Here is an 18,157-nt window from a genome sequence, read left to right as displayed (position 1 = left end):
TAGCATGTCTGTCCCTCAGAGATATTTTCTGCAGTTTTAGCTAGTTTAACTGGAAGATTTCTGATCTGGGCTGCTTTGGAGAGCAATAACGCACTCGCTTTTCTAAGAGGCAATGTTATAAATTATCATTTGCTACTAACTGAAAAGGAGGGATTAAGGACAAGTGCTTGGAGTGGCGTATTAAGAACTGTAAGTCCTCAGCCCTGCTGCCTGCTCAGCTTTGCGTCTTAAGTCATTGGGCAAATAACTTTAACCCCTCCACATCTCAGACTACAAACCTGTGAAGCAGTCGCTCCCACATGAGTGCTGAGTTTAAATACATATTTTTAAAGAGCTTTGAGATTCACAGGCACACCTTACTCTAAAATGGCAGATATCTTCTAGCCAGACTCGTGGGCTAGAGTAAGTACCAAGGAAAAGAGCAAATGCTGAAGAGCCGGGAAGCTAGTCTCCATAGCCTGGCCGTGCTGGGGACTCCTGCAATCACGGTTTGTTCTTTTGATTAACCTCTCCAAATACACAGAAGGTGTCACGCATCCTCACAGCTGTTCCTGTGTTCATGCTCTCCCAAAATGACCACTGATCTCAGTGAGAGCCTGGCTGCCTCAGGGTGACCCAGAGAGGCCCATGGCAAGGGCCAAAGCCCTCATGATCTCTCCCCAGGCTCCCAGGCTTACCGCTCCTTGTGAAATAGGGACAGAAGAGGCCCGTGGGCTGTTAGAAGTGGCTGCTGGGACCCGGAGCTCTTTGGGACTCACTTCTTCACCGTGAATATTCTTTTCTATCCAAAACTACTGTTTCATCTCGGTTCATATTGCACGAGCGCTACCCTATACGGTGTTCAAGCAGCTTTTGAAGAAGTGTACTGAAAGTGATGAGACTGGCTGTGCCGCAGGGTGGGCAGCCCCTCACATCTCCCCCTCGTACCCCAGCATGGAAGTGGGTAACAGGATCCCTAAAATGGTGGCTTCGTTTGTCTCGCAGCTCCTCACACCTCACAACACTCGCCTTGTCCTTCGCCTCAGCCCTCTTCCGCAAGATTTCAGCGTAGGAGGGACGGCTCCCTCACGAATTCGGCCGTGCCTGGCTGCCTGGATGTGCTGGAGGGATGGGATGGGCTGGGCAGCAGGGTGCCCAGGCAGCAAAGGTCTCCTCGTTTTAGACAGAAGGATCCTGATTTACACAATCAGACACAAAAGCATAATCAACCCTGCTCTAATTAATTGCAGTGGAAATGGTAAGGACCTATCGATGCAGCAGCCAAGAGAACTTAAAACTAAATATAACCCGCAGGAGGGGAAGAGAGGATGAGTCTTTGAAAGCACTTTTCTGAAATAAAACAGGAGTCTAGGGAAAGTTTTCCTCTCCTCTCCCCACTCCCCCGGCCTGTGCAGTGAAACAGGAGTTCCTGCCTTCCCTCTCCAAATAAAAGTGCCGCTCGCCTCCCTGGCATGAACAACTGGGACCATCCTGCTATCGCTTCCCTGCTCTTCCTCACTGCTTTAAAATTAGCATCGCTGTGATCAGGCGGCAGCAGAGGACATGCCCACCCACTGCTTGCCATGACATTAGAGCCCATCACTAAAACACCACCTGCCTCCAGGAGCTGGGGATTTGGCACCACCTGTACCTCCAGCACCTGGGGCCGGGGCTCGCTGCGTGGGCAGAAGGCTCTCACCCACCCGGAGAGCGCCCGCCGCTGCTGGCACCGCGGCATGTCTGCCCGGGCTGGCTCCAGCTCGCGGTGTGAAGCAGGTGGGGAGGCAGAAGTGACTCTACAGACATAAATAGCAGAGCTGGTCTGAGCTGAGGAAGATGATTCAATGAGATATTTTGGTTGCATTTTTATGAAGGCAGCAGGAATCTCCAGAGAAGGTATTTTTAGTGGGCTGAGACCCATGATACTGAGCAGTAGGCACAGAAACTGCCAGTGCAGGAAACCTGTAGAGTAAAACCACCCTGAGGGTGTACCCAGAGAAGGTGGTAAGTGCGAGTCAAAGAGCTTCTTGTAAATTCAGAGCTCCAGCAACTTCCTGGAGCAAATTTCACAAAGAGTCCTCATTCAACTCTTCCTGGCTCACCCTGATGAATGCTTCGTTTCTGGTTTAGCAGCAAATTAAAATTGATTAAGCCAACATCGATGCTGTCCTACAAGGTACTGAGAAACTAAATTCATTTTGGATAAATCCCAAGGAAGAGCAACACTCATGCACACATACACACACACTATTTAAAATAGGTTCATCTGGGATGCATAAAACCTGAAAAAACGTTCATTAGGACTGGAAAAGGAAACACTATTAATCAGCTCTAGGCTTCTTATTACTCAGTGGAAGAAAACTTCAGTCAGATAATTTTTTAAACGCACATAAACCCCCAAAATTCTCCTTGGAAGAATTAGCCAGCTAATTTGCCATAAATATGAGGAGGTGGGAAAAAGGCAAATGAAAGGGGTTGGGGGATGGATTATTATTATTATTTTTTAATTTGCATTCAACAGGAGAAAGATTTATGCATGAGATGCAAATTGCTATGCATTATTTACACATCTGAAGAAAAACAAATCTTGAATGTAAATGCTTAGAGGGCATATTTTTAAATATGAAAGTGGTAAAATTATTATAATGTTTATAACTCCCACACTGGTAAAAAGACATTAAATTAGGGAAAAATGAGCCCTTTTATTTAAATTATAGAGTCCTCACCAAATATTAGGGCAGAAATCAAATACAAACATCTGTGTGTTTCCATTCTTGAGAGTGTTTTCGAGCCATTTGTTCACCTTGCAGTTGGTCCTATTCAGAATATCCCAGTGGGTTAGCAACTGCAGAGGACAGCGGCCAGTTACAGCATTTCTTTTTTCCATCATGAAATATTACATATGTCTTCAGAAAATAAAGAAACAGAAGTACCTTTATAAAAACAAGTCCACTCCATAAGAAGTCCATCTCAGGTGGTGGGATATATACAACTCGCAGTTGACCATTCCTGAGAACAAGGTGAATAGCACTGAAGCCTGCAGTGAAAGAGCAAAGAAGGATAAAGGACCAGGAAGAAAACAGTAAGAATGAGAAAAAATGAGATGGGAGCAAGTGATGGCACCTAGAAAATCCAGCACTGCTTAGTTGATCCATATTCACCAAACTGTGCATTTTCCAGTTCTCTTCGGAAAATTTAAAGGATCTCTGTTATATGATACTAGCACTGCTCAGTTTTTCATCTATTCAATTCTGGAGGGAAAAAGCTATTATTTCTGTTTTCACAGAGGAAAACAAGGTAATAAGACCTGGGTTATCAAACCTATTTACATGCTTGACCCCTGTCAGCTTCTAAAACTTCTTTGATTATCTGCACCACAGACTCATTAAAAAAGCAAAGAGATTTAGGTGTCTTCATGTCCTTGCCACTTTTGAAAAAGCAACTCACAACGCTGCCAACCTGAGGGGTTCAAAAGTCTTGAGACTAGACTCCATAAACTGAAAAATAATCATGAAATTACCGTTTTAGCCTGCTTTTTGACACTGTGAGAGCTGGATGGGGATTGTTGTTTTCCTTCAGCTTCCTTACGTGAGATAGACCTGGGCATCATGTTTCTCTCTCCACAGCACATCTCCCCAGTGGGAACGCTGGAGCGAGACCTGAGCGCACCAAAGCCACCGTTCTCGTAACACAGGACAGTGAGTGCCCGTGGCAATTACTCCCAGGTAGCTCTGCCCATGGCACTGCATTCCCACAGTGCGAATTCAGTGGGAGTCCAGGCTGCGTTTGGCAGGAGAAGGAGACTTGCAAGCACACATTTCACACACGGAATAAAGACTTTCACATAGAACACCAAAAATTTGGCAAAGGGCTTAGAGCGGGGCGGGGAGGGACATTTCCTACCCATTCAATCAGGCCAGGGAATTTCTAGTCTGATTCAGTTCATAAACATATTAAAAACAAGAGAGAAGGCATTCACTTTTGCAGCCAAAGACTTGGAGCAGGTTTTTGTGGTTGTGGTTTTTATGGTTATCCACATGGTTAATTCACATCAGGTTTTTGTTGATCTTTTAATATTTATGTCCAGATGCCACTGTAAGCTTCCAGATGTTTTTGCACAGACATCAAAACTGTTTGCATAGCAATTACCAAAAGAAAGTTTGAAGCACTTTCAAAGAGCTGAGAATGACAAAAGACAAAGTGGCTTTTGCTGCTGAAAGATTTCATTTTCTCTCTTTTTTTTTTATTTTTTTTTTATTTCTTTATAGACCGTTTGTTAGCCTACTAACCAAGAGTAGAACACAGCCCATCTACTTTGAATGTCCTATTTAGGAGTTGCCTTGGAAAATCTTAGGTTTCTGATGCTGGACAACTCCTATATTTTCTAGCACATGCAAATATGTAGATACCTTTGCCAGTCCACATGTAACCATATATCCATATCACCTAGTCACCCCTTCTGTCTCCACTGACCAAACAGGACTGTAAGTGTTCCCGAGGTTTAAGGCAGAAATACTCCTCTGCCGTAGAGAAGAGGCTGACGAAGGAGGAGGAGCGGTTATGTGCCTGCTGCCCTTGGGATCAGTCCTGAAGCCGTCGGGCTCTGCCTCCCTACGTGGTGTCACGGCACAGACCCTCGGGAAACGTCGCAGCCCCGCCGGGGGAAGGAGGTGGCGGTGAGCTGCCTGTCCATCTCTGCTCCCGCTGCACCACAGCTCTAGCTTAGAGAAAAGAGCCCGCTGCACCAGAGCGGCCGCCTCCAAGCACCGATACGCAACTAAAACAGAGCCATCGGAGCGCATTCAGGTTAATTAGGAAATTATCTAATGCTCGCAAGCATCTGCAGGGAAAGGACTCCTGGGAAGTCAGTCGGCTGGACTGCAGACAGGGCTTCTAGGTGAGATGGAGCCATTCTGGGTGGGAGTTAGGTGGACTTAAACCCTTCACAAGCTGTCTCTGCTCTGGCAATTATAAGACAACTTCATGCTTCCCTGTGTTTCTGTATTGTATTGGGGAAAAAAAAAACACCTGAAAGCAAACATAATCCAAATGCCAAGTGTGGAAAAAAAGAAACAAAACCTTTCTTAATGTTGATAATTATACCATATGCTCAGAACAACTCGGTGAAAAAACATCTATGTTGGGCAAGAGGGAGAAGATGACAGAGAGAGGTGATTTGTTTAGCACCAGTGCTCAAAGTGACAGTCTGGCTGCCAAGTCCAGTTGTTTCTGAGAGAGAAAACAGTCTCATTCTATGTGCACTCTGAGTGTTTGCTGCAATACATATTTTGGTCCCACAACTAATCAATCAATGAGAGTTTTGTCAGTGAGTTCAACGGGGCCAAGATTTCCCTTTGTCCAGGACATGGGCGGCCGGGCCAGCAGCAGCAGCAACTCAGCCAACCATGCTGCTTTTCTGAACTGGAGTGGCCCTGGATTTCCCCATTGAGCTCTGCAGAGGTGGGTGGCAAACATGACTGCATGAGTTATATTTGTATTTATTCAGCTACAAGTGAAATTACACAACAATGTACTCAGGGAAGCATTTTCCACTGAGAAACAAATATTAAAGTGTGAGAGTGTTTGTCAATATTTTCTGCTTATTGGCTAAGGGTTGGAAGTGTGTATCTACATCCCAGACAGCAGTGTGAAGTAGAGATAGCCAGCTGCTTTAAACTGGCTTGGATACCAGAAGAAATATATCTGCAGCAACGCTATTTCAAACTACCACTCAGTTAAAACTAGCTCAGGCATCTCCCTCAGTTACCTTGCAACCTACAGTATATTCTGATGCTATGATGTGGAGACAAATTGTAGAGCGGCAACAGCTGGGAGAACATAAAATAGATTTAAAATTATTTTTCAGAAAAATATATCAGAACTTGCTAGAGAAATTCTTTCCTAGGAATATCTTTCTTAGTCTCAGCTCAGCTCTTTGTCACAAAAAACATGTAAAAGGAAAAAAAAAAAAGAAAAAAATTTAGTCTGATTAGCATCATGAAATCTGTGCAACTGTTATTCAGCACTTTCCTCGAGTCCGTAAAACCAAACACAAAGACCTCCAAATGCAATCTGAAACCTTTAAAAGGCAAAACAAAACAAACCAACATCTGAAAACTGTGTGTCAGGTCTTCAGCCGCTGAGAATCACTATGGTTTCCTTGTCTTCAGTGGAGCAGTGTTTACATACCTCAGCTCAGAAAAAGCGCTACGGGGTTGCATCAGTCATCGTATCTACTGGAGTAAAGGAAGCTCCTCAGCCCAGATCACAAGCTGTCCTGAAACTGATGATTCTCAGGCAACTCAGGTGTCTTACCCACATGATCTGCTCCCAAATTTATGGGCTGTATCTTGCAAATGTACCCACCCCTCTGGAAGCTGTACTGTAGTCACTGCCAGCACTGACTGTGAAACTCTATTCTATGATTCTCAGCAGCAGAGCCACATAATTATGCTCTTCAACTTTTGTTGCTTGGTATTTGCTGATGATTAGTCCAGAGTCAAGACACTTTTTTTTCCCATAACACTGGATCGGGGCAAGGTGCATTTTTCTCTCTATTACACTTATTCTTTTACCTTCCCTTGAAATATAGGCTTTGATCACTGTCAGGGTCCCATTAATGAGCAAGATGGACTTCTGATATCCTCTGGAAAAGCAATTCTTATGATTCTTTTTCAATGGTGACATCTGTTTGTGTAGGTGACATCCCACTTTACGGGCCTATTTCATCTTACAGTTGTGGCCGAGAGACATGGTCCTGGAAAGCTTGATTTGTCATATGGGAAGCAAGACAAAACTTACGACAAAAACAAAAACGACAAAACGACTACTCTGCCTGCTTTGGTCTTGCCCAATGCTCCAAACTTGTCATGGCAAGTGGTGTTTGACAAAGGCTCAAAATGAAAGGCATGTGCACATGCAGGAAGCCTACAGAATCATGGGAATGGGTCATTTAGTAATATTCAACTCCTTTGTTTTATAATGTTTCTGATAATGAACAGGTTTTAGCAATGAAAAATAAGTTCTGCTGTAACATCGGTAACTGCAGGATTAAAGTGACTGGAGCTCCTTTGAATAAAGGACACCAAGGAGGTGTGGGCTCCTCTGTACTTGTGCATCAGGATTACACCAACTTTTCCTCCCCTTTGACTATGCCACTTCTAATAGGGTGGATGGTGATAAAAGAGGCCAAGGTGTGCATGGTCTGGTACGATAAAGCTTCCTGGAGACTCACATGAAAGAGGGGAGCCACATCTCCCGGCTGCAGCTGAGAATCAGGTCTGCTTTGATTGCAAAGCCCAAGGGGAGGAACATCTCCTGGCTGTATCACGGCACCGGAGTCTCTCTTCTGTGCCATCACCCTCAGGAATCATTCAACTGTGTCTAGCGTTTGGGGTCGTGGCGCAGGAGAGGGACCACAGTGCGGTCCCGTGCAAACGCCCGAGGTAGAGCCCAGGCCACGGCACGTCAAGAGGAAAGGCTCTGCGCAGCCCTCTGTTACAGCCCTGCGTGGTTTGTCTTATTTTCTTACAGGTCCAAAAAGGCATTTAAAAAACCTTGAAACAGGAAAAAAAAAAAGATTAAAAAGGGATAAAAAATAACTTTAATTGCAAATAGTGGCATAAAACCTGTGGCATTCAGTTAGCCTTTTTTTATCAGGTAGTAACTTAACTGGATGTTTTTAAAAACTATCGCCTTGCCCTGCTAGACTCAATACCTGTCTCATGATTAATGTGCTGGTGTCTTATTAACTGCTGTGTTAGAGGAGTTGCAATATTCACCACCCACCCCCTTCTCTCACCCCTTTTGTAAAAACCTCATTGCAATCCCACTGCTCTGACTGCAGGGTACTGCACCTTCCGAGAAAACATCATAAAGAGCAAAGAATTACCGTTTTCCAGTAATCCAGCCCATAAATCAACCCTTGTGTTTTGTTCCGAGGATGGTGTGGGACTCCGAGAGTGCTCCCTGCATTCGCATTCACAAGACAAGCTGTGTCTTCAGAAAGAAGGATGAAAAAAAGGAAAAAAATAAAAAAAAAAAAGAAAAAAAAGGCAGGAATGGCTAAATTGTTTCAGCAACTGATTGATCTTATCCGGGCCTCCCTCGCTGCAACAATAATTTGAGACTGTCGAAAATCGCCACCTTATCTGGTCGGTGGTCTTACCAGCTGCTATTTTATCAGGGCCCAGCTGGACGAGGAAGCAGGACATGGCACAACCTTGGTGCCCCAGCGCCTGACCTCAGTGTCTAACCAGTTGGACATCTCGCCGAGGCTGCCTCGGGATGCTGCGCCTGTCCCCTCGGGCACCAGGTCATCCAAAAGGCGTTTGCATCACGCTGGCGTTGGCCCGCCAGCGCGCGCGCAGACGGAGCGCGTCCCGGCACCTCACCGCCCTGCCTGCTAGTACCCCGGCACCTGAGGTTTAAGGCGCTTTTCTGAAAGCTCCAGCAGCCTTTCTCCTGAGCAGCCCGGCTCGCAGGACCGCCACCCAGCCAGCAACACTTCCGCACCCTGCTGGCGAGGCCGCCAAACTCACGTCATTGGTTTGATGCAGGCTGTGGAGTATGGGTCCGTCGGCGCAACGAATGTTACCTATACAGCACCACGCCACGGGTGCTGCCTCACAGCCTGTCCTAGGAAGAGAGCGGGTTTTGCTGCCTCCGACTGGAAATCGAAGGACAAGGTTTTTACCCCAACTCTAATGGCTGAGTGACGGGGAAAATCATTCCACCTCTCTGTATTCAGATGTAGACCAAGGATTCCACTTGCAAGACCCCCATCACAGCAGGGTTACGGGGGATGTCTGTTAGCCCCAGGGCTTTCCCTCAGTGCTGAAGGGGAGAAAATTCTCCTTCCCACCCATCAGAGGGGCGAGGTGCCTGCATGGCACCCTTGACCCTCTCCCCAAGGGAATGGTGAGCAGATCCATGTCCAGCCCCGCTCTTCCTTTTCTCCTTCACGCTGGAGCTGTAGGAGAGCCTTCACCCACCTGGGCGTGCTCCCGCAGGAATATATACCTTTCGGGGCAGGTCAGTGGGAAAATGCCATCCCCTCCTCTCCCGTCTGCTTGATCTTCAGCAATGGTGGAAGTTGCTCGAGAAACCCCCCCTCAAAAGAACAGAGCTGTTGCCGTAGCTCGGTGCTGCCCCACTCAAGAGGTACAGTAGGGTCAGCATGCTGAGAGAGAAGCCTGGGCTTGAACTATTTGAGATGTCAGTAGACCAAGCAAGGAAAAAGGCTGCAAGAAGTGAAACCTGAAGCACAGGGAAACTAACCATCCAGGGAAGATCAGAGTGCTGTAGCATGTCATTTCTGAAAAAGAAGATTTAAAATTAAAATTTCTATTTCAATATTATGGCTTTTAATTCCTTTCTATATATACGCTTCTTATACAGAATTCTTAAAAGGCTGCAATTAAAGTCAAAGATTTTGATTCTCTTAAGCAAAAGCCTTTGGTATGACCCTAATTTCCTTCCCCCCCCTCCCCCCCCCCCCAGAAATTACTATGGCTTTGTTTGTTCCTGCTCCATTTAACAGAAAAATCCTCTGCAAGAGCAGAATTTCTCACAAAACACCAACTTATTTCCCAACCGGTTCTGTCCATCACTGCATGCAGTGACTGCTAACAGGGGTCTTGGACACGCTCTTCGCACACTGTGACCAAGCACAAACCCTGGCATCTCTGCACATAGGAAGTACGAGAAGAAGTCGGAAGTTTGATGCAGAAAGAAGTCTCTGTCACTCTGGGAGTGAATTTCCCTGTGCAGTGAGGAGGGTCTCTGGCGGGGACCCCATGGGTTGCCAGTCATCAGGCAAACTGATGGACCAGTGCATTCTTTGGCCAAGTCTTGTGTTTGCTCTTGCTCTTCCAGTATGCCAAAACATTGAATTGCATGATGTCTGTGACAACTGCAGTATTAAAAGGCTGGAGAGCTACATAAGTCTTGAGTTTTAGTCCTTGCAGGAGTTGCAAAGTTTATTTTCAATGTTGGTATAATTCTCCCCCCCCCCCCCCACTTAAGTAACAGTAATAATAATACTAAGAAGAACATGAAGAAGAATTTCCTGTATATTTTTGTTCCATTTGGGCTTTGCTTCCTCTTATTAAACTGCAGCTGAGCAGAGTCATAGGGTTTGTTGTCTCCTAAAGCCAGATCTAAATGCCTTTAAGGGAGAGCAGATGCAAGAGAATCATTACTGTATTTATTTATTTTGACAAATAAAGAATATTTAATAGGTTTGGAGTCTGGTCGTTTACAAAAAGGAATGGAGTATGACAATAGTCGTGGCTTGGAATAGCAAATGTATCGAGGAGGGTTGCCCGCTGCCCACCGACTGGACACAGGGCACACCCCCGGACAGCATTCCTGCACTTGTGAGGACATCGCAGCAAATTCTAGTCTAAATAAAGCCGCAGAAGAACAGATAAGCAATTGCACCTCGACACACACAGATGCATCCACGCAAAAATGTCCCCTTATCAGGGCCTAGATAATAAACCTGAGAATGCAGCAAAGCGAATCTTAGTTGATTGACAACGCATAACAGATTGCCTAGTGTATTCTTTGGGGGAAGCAGAACATACAATTAAATAAAATTTGTTATTAAAAGCAAATCTCCCCTCCCCCCCCCCAAAAAAAATAGTTGTCAAACTCCGACTAGACAAATGTGGTATTTCGGGTGGAAAATTGAATGGACTTAATAGGACTAATATGAACAGTTGGTCCTGGAAGAGTGTATAAACTCTAAATATTGCTCACTGCCCATGCTAACACAATGATGAATGTATCAAAATATTAGTATCAAAAGACTGCTGGAATATATTTACAACGCTGTGGAAAGCACGAAGGAGGGTAGCTGTCCTTCCCATGGCTTTATATTAATCTCTGGGTACTGGCTGATAGCAGGGGCCACAAGCACTATAATTAGATTTTGGAAATGTATATAGGGAGGAGGAAATGGAATAATTAAGGTAAGCGATCAGATGCCTGTCCTCATCCTTTTTAAACAAGCCAGAAATATACCCTGCACTCGTTCAGCATGCAGCCTTCAAGGGGAAAGGTGTCAGACGCTGTAATTGGTAGGACTTGAATGCTGCTATACTGGTGTCCCTTTTTTAAGGAAACCTATTTTCCACACCAGCATTGATCCGGCAAGGTTGTTATCTCATAACGCACACCTAGAGAGGCACTGCGAGGTGGAGAATAGCAGGGCACTGCCCAGCCGCGGCCGCCCAGCCTGCAACGCTGCGCCCTTTCCGGGGGAGCTCACTGCCGAGGCAGAGGCTATGTGGGAAAACGTATGTCATACATACATGGAGAGTTCGGGTTTTGTCCCGAAACCCATGGGCGCGGCAGCGAAAGCCTGCTAACGGTGCGGCGCCTGGCCAGGTCCGACAGCCCGGCTGGGCGAGCCTTTGCTTTGGCTGCTGGGGGTGCTGGTAGGTGGGAGAGCCTCTGCCCTCCCGCTCACACCGCACCTCTGAAGGGCACGCTGGCTTTGATTTAGTTATCCTGCCCTCCTTAAACGACAGAGAAGAGCCAGGGAGCCTCAGCAAACACAGAAAGGATTATTTTTGGTGTGGAAAATTATTTGACATTATTCTTAAATATTTAAAGGACACTGTCTGCTGGTTTGGAAATCCAGTGAATAATTTAATACTGTTTGACAGAATCTCTTTGGGTCAATTATTCAGTAAGTGGATTAATACATTCTGACTAAAACAAAGCACATTGCATTTTGGCGGGCATATCTCGTTACATCACATATTCCATGTCACATTGCATTGCAGAGGATTCCAGCATAATCAAATGGGGCAACTTGACTTAGACAATGCAATCAGAATAATTTCCAAATATTTTTCAAAAGCTTCCTGTTCCTGACTGTTTCGCTACCTGGTCTGTCTGTATTTATCTGTCTAAAAAGGAAAATAATACAGCAAGAGATCTGATCGACTTATAAAAAGATACCTAGTTGGAAAATGCCAGCAACTCTTGACCTTATTATAACCCTAAACATCTTATCCATAGCAAACACTTTAATTTTAGAACAGCATCTTTAAAGCCCCAGGGGAAGAGAGAGAGCATCTCTTGATGCTTGACAGCAATTCTCTAACACTGACATGGTCCAAAAGAGATATTCTTATCAAATCCTTCTGAAGAAAGCAGCTGTAATATAGGATCTCAAGGGCAATGGGGACACAACACAGGTTAAAAAAAGCAGGATCCTTGGAGTTTCAAGAGATATGTAGAAGGCTTCAGAGGTGGCAGCTGTCTCATACCAGAAAGGGTTTTATAGATAAAAGCAGAATGGAGGGTCCTGGTTATGTTTCAAATCACCAGCAGACACACCTCCCTCTCCTGTCCTCCTACTTTCCATTCTTCCCCAAGATGCTGTGAATAACCAGGTGGGACTTTCTTTCCAAAATCCTGTACAGCAAGGTGGGGAAGGTGATCATTTTAGTAAAGCTAAATAAAATTTGGAATTTTTATTTTGTGAAGAATTCTCAGATTCTTCAGTTCAACTATAATGGGGATAAAAAGTCAATAATCTCATAACTTTACTGTGAAAGAAAAGATTCCAAATTCAATTCGATGTTTATGCATTTTTTATTATCATAGTATAAATATTGCAACACAGCGTAAAACCCAAAATCACGCTGTGGAGGACAAATGCTCAATTTCATGGGAGCGATCGGAGTATAACATGATATTTACTTCATTAATGTGAGATATTTCTGCAAAAAGTTTCCATTTCCTGCAGTCAACATTTTCTAACCAAAACCCTTTACCAGCTCAACATTGTAAAGACAAATATGCAAAAATGCATCTGAAGGTCTGAGCAAAATCAGAATAAAAATCACTGGAAAAATAGAAGGTACCTGTTCCTCTGCTCTCACAATAGAGATGCTAAGGCCTTTCTCAACACTGTGTAAATGAAGCGAAGAGAGTTGCCCCCTTGTACACCTGTAGCAAGCTAGAAGAGAATCTCACTCTCTAACCAGGCTGAGCAAAATCCTCCACGCAGCATGGCTAGGATGGCACCTGGCTTTCTCCAGTGGCTGCTTTAGCACAGCAAAAAGCACATTAAGGAAAAAAAGATGAGTTTTCTTCTGAACATTTCCTAAGGGTGACTCAACAGGAATTTTTCTTATTATTATGTGTGAATGGGAGCAAGGATGAGGTCAGGATAAAGCGCTGGAGAGGCTTGCAAGATTAATTGGAGGAGTCCTTGGAGGTTTAGTTCAGACCAGCACCAAAAAGTTCCCATGCTCACGTGCATCTTTGCCAGACTATCTGAACAACTTCCCCTCTAGAGCCATACGAGAACCTGTCGTCTTCAGGTCTCCAGTGCAAGGCCAGCAGTCCTTCCTGCAGTCCCATTGCCCATAACAGCTAAGGCTATGAGAAAATCGTCCTTCTCGTACTCTTCAGGATCAGAAAAAGGAGGGTCAAAGGCAACTGAAGAGAAAAAAAGGGGAAAAAAAAAAGCCCAACCTGCAAAGACCAAAGAAGCTGGGATGGGGAAATGGGCAGGCATTAGTCTAGTCAAATTTTCTTACCCGTTTCTTTTGTGGTTTGTGTTAGGGATCACAGTACAGCCCATAGTGATGCTTCATGCTTGTCACTGTAGACATTCGAAGCAGTTTTCCCCATTCTACCAACTTAAAAATGGAGGCAAAAGGAAAGCGATTGACCTAAGAGCTTGGTGGTTAATGGCACGAACCCGCACAGAGCTAGCAGTTGTACCTGTTGGCGAGCTTTGAGCTTGCAGTGGCTGACATGGAGCCCTCAGACTTGCACTGACAGATCGAAGTGCTTCCACCAAGCAAACTTCCACGCCCCAGACCCCACAAAGAACTCCTTTGCTGCATGATCAGAAGTAGCGAGCATTGATAAAAAGCCCAAGTCCTCCTTTAAACTGTTCAGAAATGAATGTTAATCATGAAAAACCCATAGCCACCTAAAAATGCATAACATCAAGGCCCTCTATCCTTGACTTCTATGCACGTAACTTTACTGTGGGTCAGCCTCATTAAGCCTAGCTGAATAATTCGAATTCTCAAGTGTTTGGAGGGTTGAGTATTGAAAAACACAGCAGAAATCTCACAGAGCCTCGTTACATTTTTAAATCGTGTACTTCCAAAGAAATATTACAAGAAATGTTTTAAAGTTAATAGTTCAATAGGCTGAGGTGAGAAAACATACATTACCAAGAACCTCCGGCTTGTGTCGCCCAGCCACCTCGCCTGATGCAGGGGTGTTAAACTACAGGAAAATGCAGCTGAGTCAATGGGTCTGAAATTTTCTAAATTCCATCATGTCAGGCTGAAAGGAGGCAGAAACCCACTTCACAGAGGGTTAAAATATATGCGTACATGTATATATACACGTGTATGCACACACGTGCGTGTAGAAGTACCTTGGGAGGCAGAGGCCCCCCCGCGGGTGGCTGCCGGGGTCCTGACCAGGAGGGGGCACTGCGGGGGAGGGCGCCCGGGTGCCGCAGCGCTGGCGGGGGGACACGGGTGGCCGAGGGACACGGTGGAAGGAAATGTGGCTGAGGGATCCCAGGGGGGCGTGTGCCGGGTCTGCAGTACTGTCCAGGGGCATTCTCAGCAGGGCAGGGAGTAAAAGGACTCGCTATAGCTGCAGCAAAAGGAAGCCCAAAAAAGGTGGCCTGGGCTCTGCCCCAAAGTGAGTGCTTCGGCATGGAAACAAAGGGAGAGCATTACCAAGAGGAAAAGGAGGGTGTATGCAGAAATGTTTTCAGGGTTTTTGAAAACCTCATAGGTAATGATTGATTTTAAAAACACAGACAGTCTCCTGCCATTTCACACAGCCGTGTCTTGTTGCAAGGACAGGAGAACCGAAGGAAGGCAGACAGACCAGAACCAAAAGTGAAAGTGGTCAGGTTAGATGCCCAGCTCAAGCTGTACAAAACGCCTGCCTTGGCTAATGGCACTAGTTTTAAAAATGTGCTTTTTAGGACTTATTACTACTAAAGTGTCTGAATGTCGGGGCTGGAGGTCAGAGAGACGAGCCCAGCTGCTTGCATTTCAGCGACGCAGAGCGCGCTGGCCGTGAACATGTCCAACCTCTCAAACAGCCCTAGGGAATGGCCTCCCCAGGAAAGTGCGCTTCGTACTTTCATCTTCTGTTTCAGCTACAGAACTTCGCTTAGAAAGAGATCCAGTCCTGACAAAGGATACGTCACTTCCACAGAAAATAAGTAAGGATCTGTTTTTCCTTTAATAGACCCGATTTTTTTTTTCATGAAAATGTCCAGTTAAAAAAGTTAGTATTTTCAATGTTCCTGATTCAGGAAAGTATTTGAGTGCTTTCTCCAGAACAGGGTGCGTTTGAAGCACACATTGAAGGGTCATTCACAAACAGACATCTCGTACCTGAACAAGATGACAGGGAGACCAGAACTCTTTCTGGGGAGGAGGTTTAGCCCAGCGTGGTCTGCTGAGATCAGGGGAATCACTTCCATTTTTCACTGGTGCACAAGCAGAATTGGGGCTCCAGGCTTACTGATAACAAAACAAATGCTGCTCTATTTGAAAGTAAACTTACACAGGAAAAACACTCAGGAAGAAACATTCCAATAAAAAAAATAACTAGCAAAGATCAAAGAAACAGTCGTGGCTTAACTGGCACCTGTAACTTTATCTCTTTCTCTAGTTACAGGGGGAAGGAGGGTTACATGAACGGGGACATGCTCCCAGAGGGAGGAAATGTGGTGTTTGACAGGTGCAAGAAGCCAATAAATTATGAGATATGTAGAACAGAAGAACCATCTATTTCCTTACGAAATTGTCAAGGATCCGTCTATAGAAGATCAGAAAGAGATGCTTAAGATAGAAGTAAAAGATGCAAATGCTTTGTTGTTTTTTTTTTTTTTTGCGCCAGGAGGAGGGTTAAGGCGGGGAGGGGGGAAATATCAGTAAGAAAAGGAACTGAGTTGGAACTGTAAATCCAAATTTGCATTCCAGTGCTATAAAAGTGTGGTGGGACATTCTGGCTTCATTTTAATCATGTAAATGAGTTCAGGGTTCAATTCTGCTCTTACAACCAGAAATGTCTGTAGTATAATATCACACATGTTCTGAACACTGTGGGCTGTCTAGTCTGCTGGAATTTGGCTAAAAAGACCAACTTTCTTACTTGGTCTTAAATTCTATCGTCTTGTCCACAGAGAAGGAAGAAATAGCCATCAGCATGTGAATATACAAAACACCGGTACCGACAGCAACGTGAGGCTCTAACATGATGCATAAGTGTCCAACAGCAGCCAGTGTCTCCAGGAGGGGTGTCGAGCAGCCCTGGCCAGGCTGGAGGCTGCACTCTGTTCACCTTTGCTCCTGGTTTGACTCTGGTCTCTACTTGTGATTCTGCTGTTCAAGTGAGGACTTGTGATGGTATAAGCAGAAATACTTAATTAGCTCTTGTGCCCTAGGCAAGTGCGGCTGAGTGCAGGTGTATTCCCATTAAGTCATGTGCATTAACTGTGTGCTACTAGTAGGGAACTAGGAAATTACTACACAGTCTCCAAACTGTTTTATTTCTCTCCTCCCATCCTCCCCTTACTAGGAATGGATTAAAAGTGCAGTCTCTTTGCTTTTTCCATTCTAAAAGAGGAAGGAAATAGCAGCTTGAAGCTGAGAGCAAGATTTCCCCATAGTATAAAACAGTACACTGCCCCTGATGTGAAAGGAACTACGCTGATTTACATCCACAAAGGCTGTCTCTCTCTAGCATACTAAATATCCCGTGCTAGTGCTGCACCAGGTACTCAGATGAGGTACACAACCGTCCAGTGTTCACGGTACTGTGGGGAAATGTTTCTTTAAAACAAAATAAAAGCAGGCATCGTAATGCCATTGTCTTTTCATTATGTGGCTCTCTCAGTGAAGACAAAAGTAACATTCACATCAATGTCAGCAGGATCAGAATATGGCCCTCAGAGAATATTTCATATTGTTACATCCTTTCGTGACTCAAACAAAATTTCTTTCCTGGATAACAGCTCTGGTTTATGATAGGGAATAAGTGCTCTGTCACACCCCGATAATTAGCACATCACAGGCAGAATGTTAAACCAGGCAGTAAAATGACGCTAAGTTTCTGGCAGAACTTTGAGCCACATATAAACCATAAACAAGATGATACAGACAAGACATGGTTGTACTCCCTCCTTTCAGAGACGCCGATAATAGAAAGGTCAATGCCTCAGGATAAAACAAAACACTGAAGATAAGCTCACGCTGGAAAGCACTTACAATGCCGTTGCCCCGTTTCATATTCACACAGTAAAAATCTCAGCACAAGCAGCTTGGGCCGTATGCCTTTCTTAGTATATAAAGAACTTCTTAAAACACACTGGGAGTTAAGGAAGAGTCTGCTGTGAAATGCGGTTTTTTTCTTTTTTTTTTTTTACACAGAGATGAGCATTTCAGTTTTATGCAAAGATAAATGCAATTTCTTAAGCACTGTTCTGAGCAAGGGGAAGGAGGAAAGGGAGGATACATACCATGAACGGTACAGTGCAGATAAAAATGCAGACCCTAGGCAGCAATGGCGACCCAGGTTTCCACCCATTGCAGCAGAAAATACATTTCTCACACTGCATATCCATAAATCATTACCTAGAAAGAAAATGTAAAATGTTAAAAAAGTAAATTAAAGAACAATTTAAGGACTGCAGATAGAGAGGTTAAACCAAATTGACGCTCTTATACTCAGGTGGAGAAGAACATGTATGTCTTATAAAAGATTTTTTTTTTAATTGCCATGGCAATTAATTACTCAGTAACAGGAGACGAAATCCACTGCAAACTGCTGATTTGAGTGCAGGTTCAGAATGTCCACAAGGCCGGGGAATGCCCAGATCAAATGGATGTGTGGTCTCCATCACTTTCTGGTGAGTAGGGGTCCACATCCCAAAAACGCCCGTGGGCAAGGAAGGAACGAAGAGGCTCTGACACCCCACTGCTGAGGACATTGCTATGACCGTTCACCCACACAGCAGCTGGAGGAAGGTTTGTTTGCTAACCAGGCCCAGGAGAAGGTTTACGGCGAAAGCACAATGGCAGCGACACATCAGACCTCGCGTTGGCGTACACAGCTTCGGTGCCACGCTGCATTCCCCCAGTGGTAGCTCCAATTTAGG

This window comes from Phaethon aethereus, assembly GCF_964289735.1.
Source record: "Phaethon aethereus genome assembly, chromosome: 3".
Taxonomy (NCBI): Eukaryota; Metazoa; Chordata; class Aves; order Phaethontiformes; family Phaethontidae; genus Phaethon; species Phaethon aethereus.
This window is presented reverse-complemented; position numbering follows the sequence as displayed.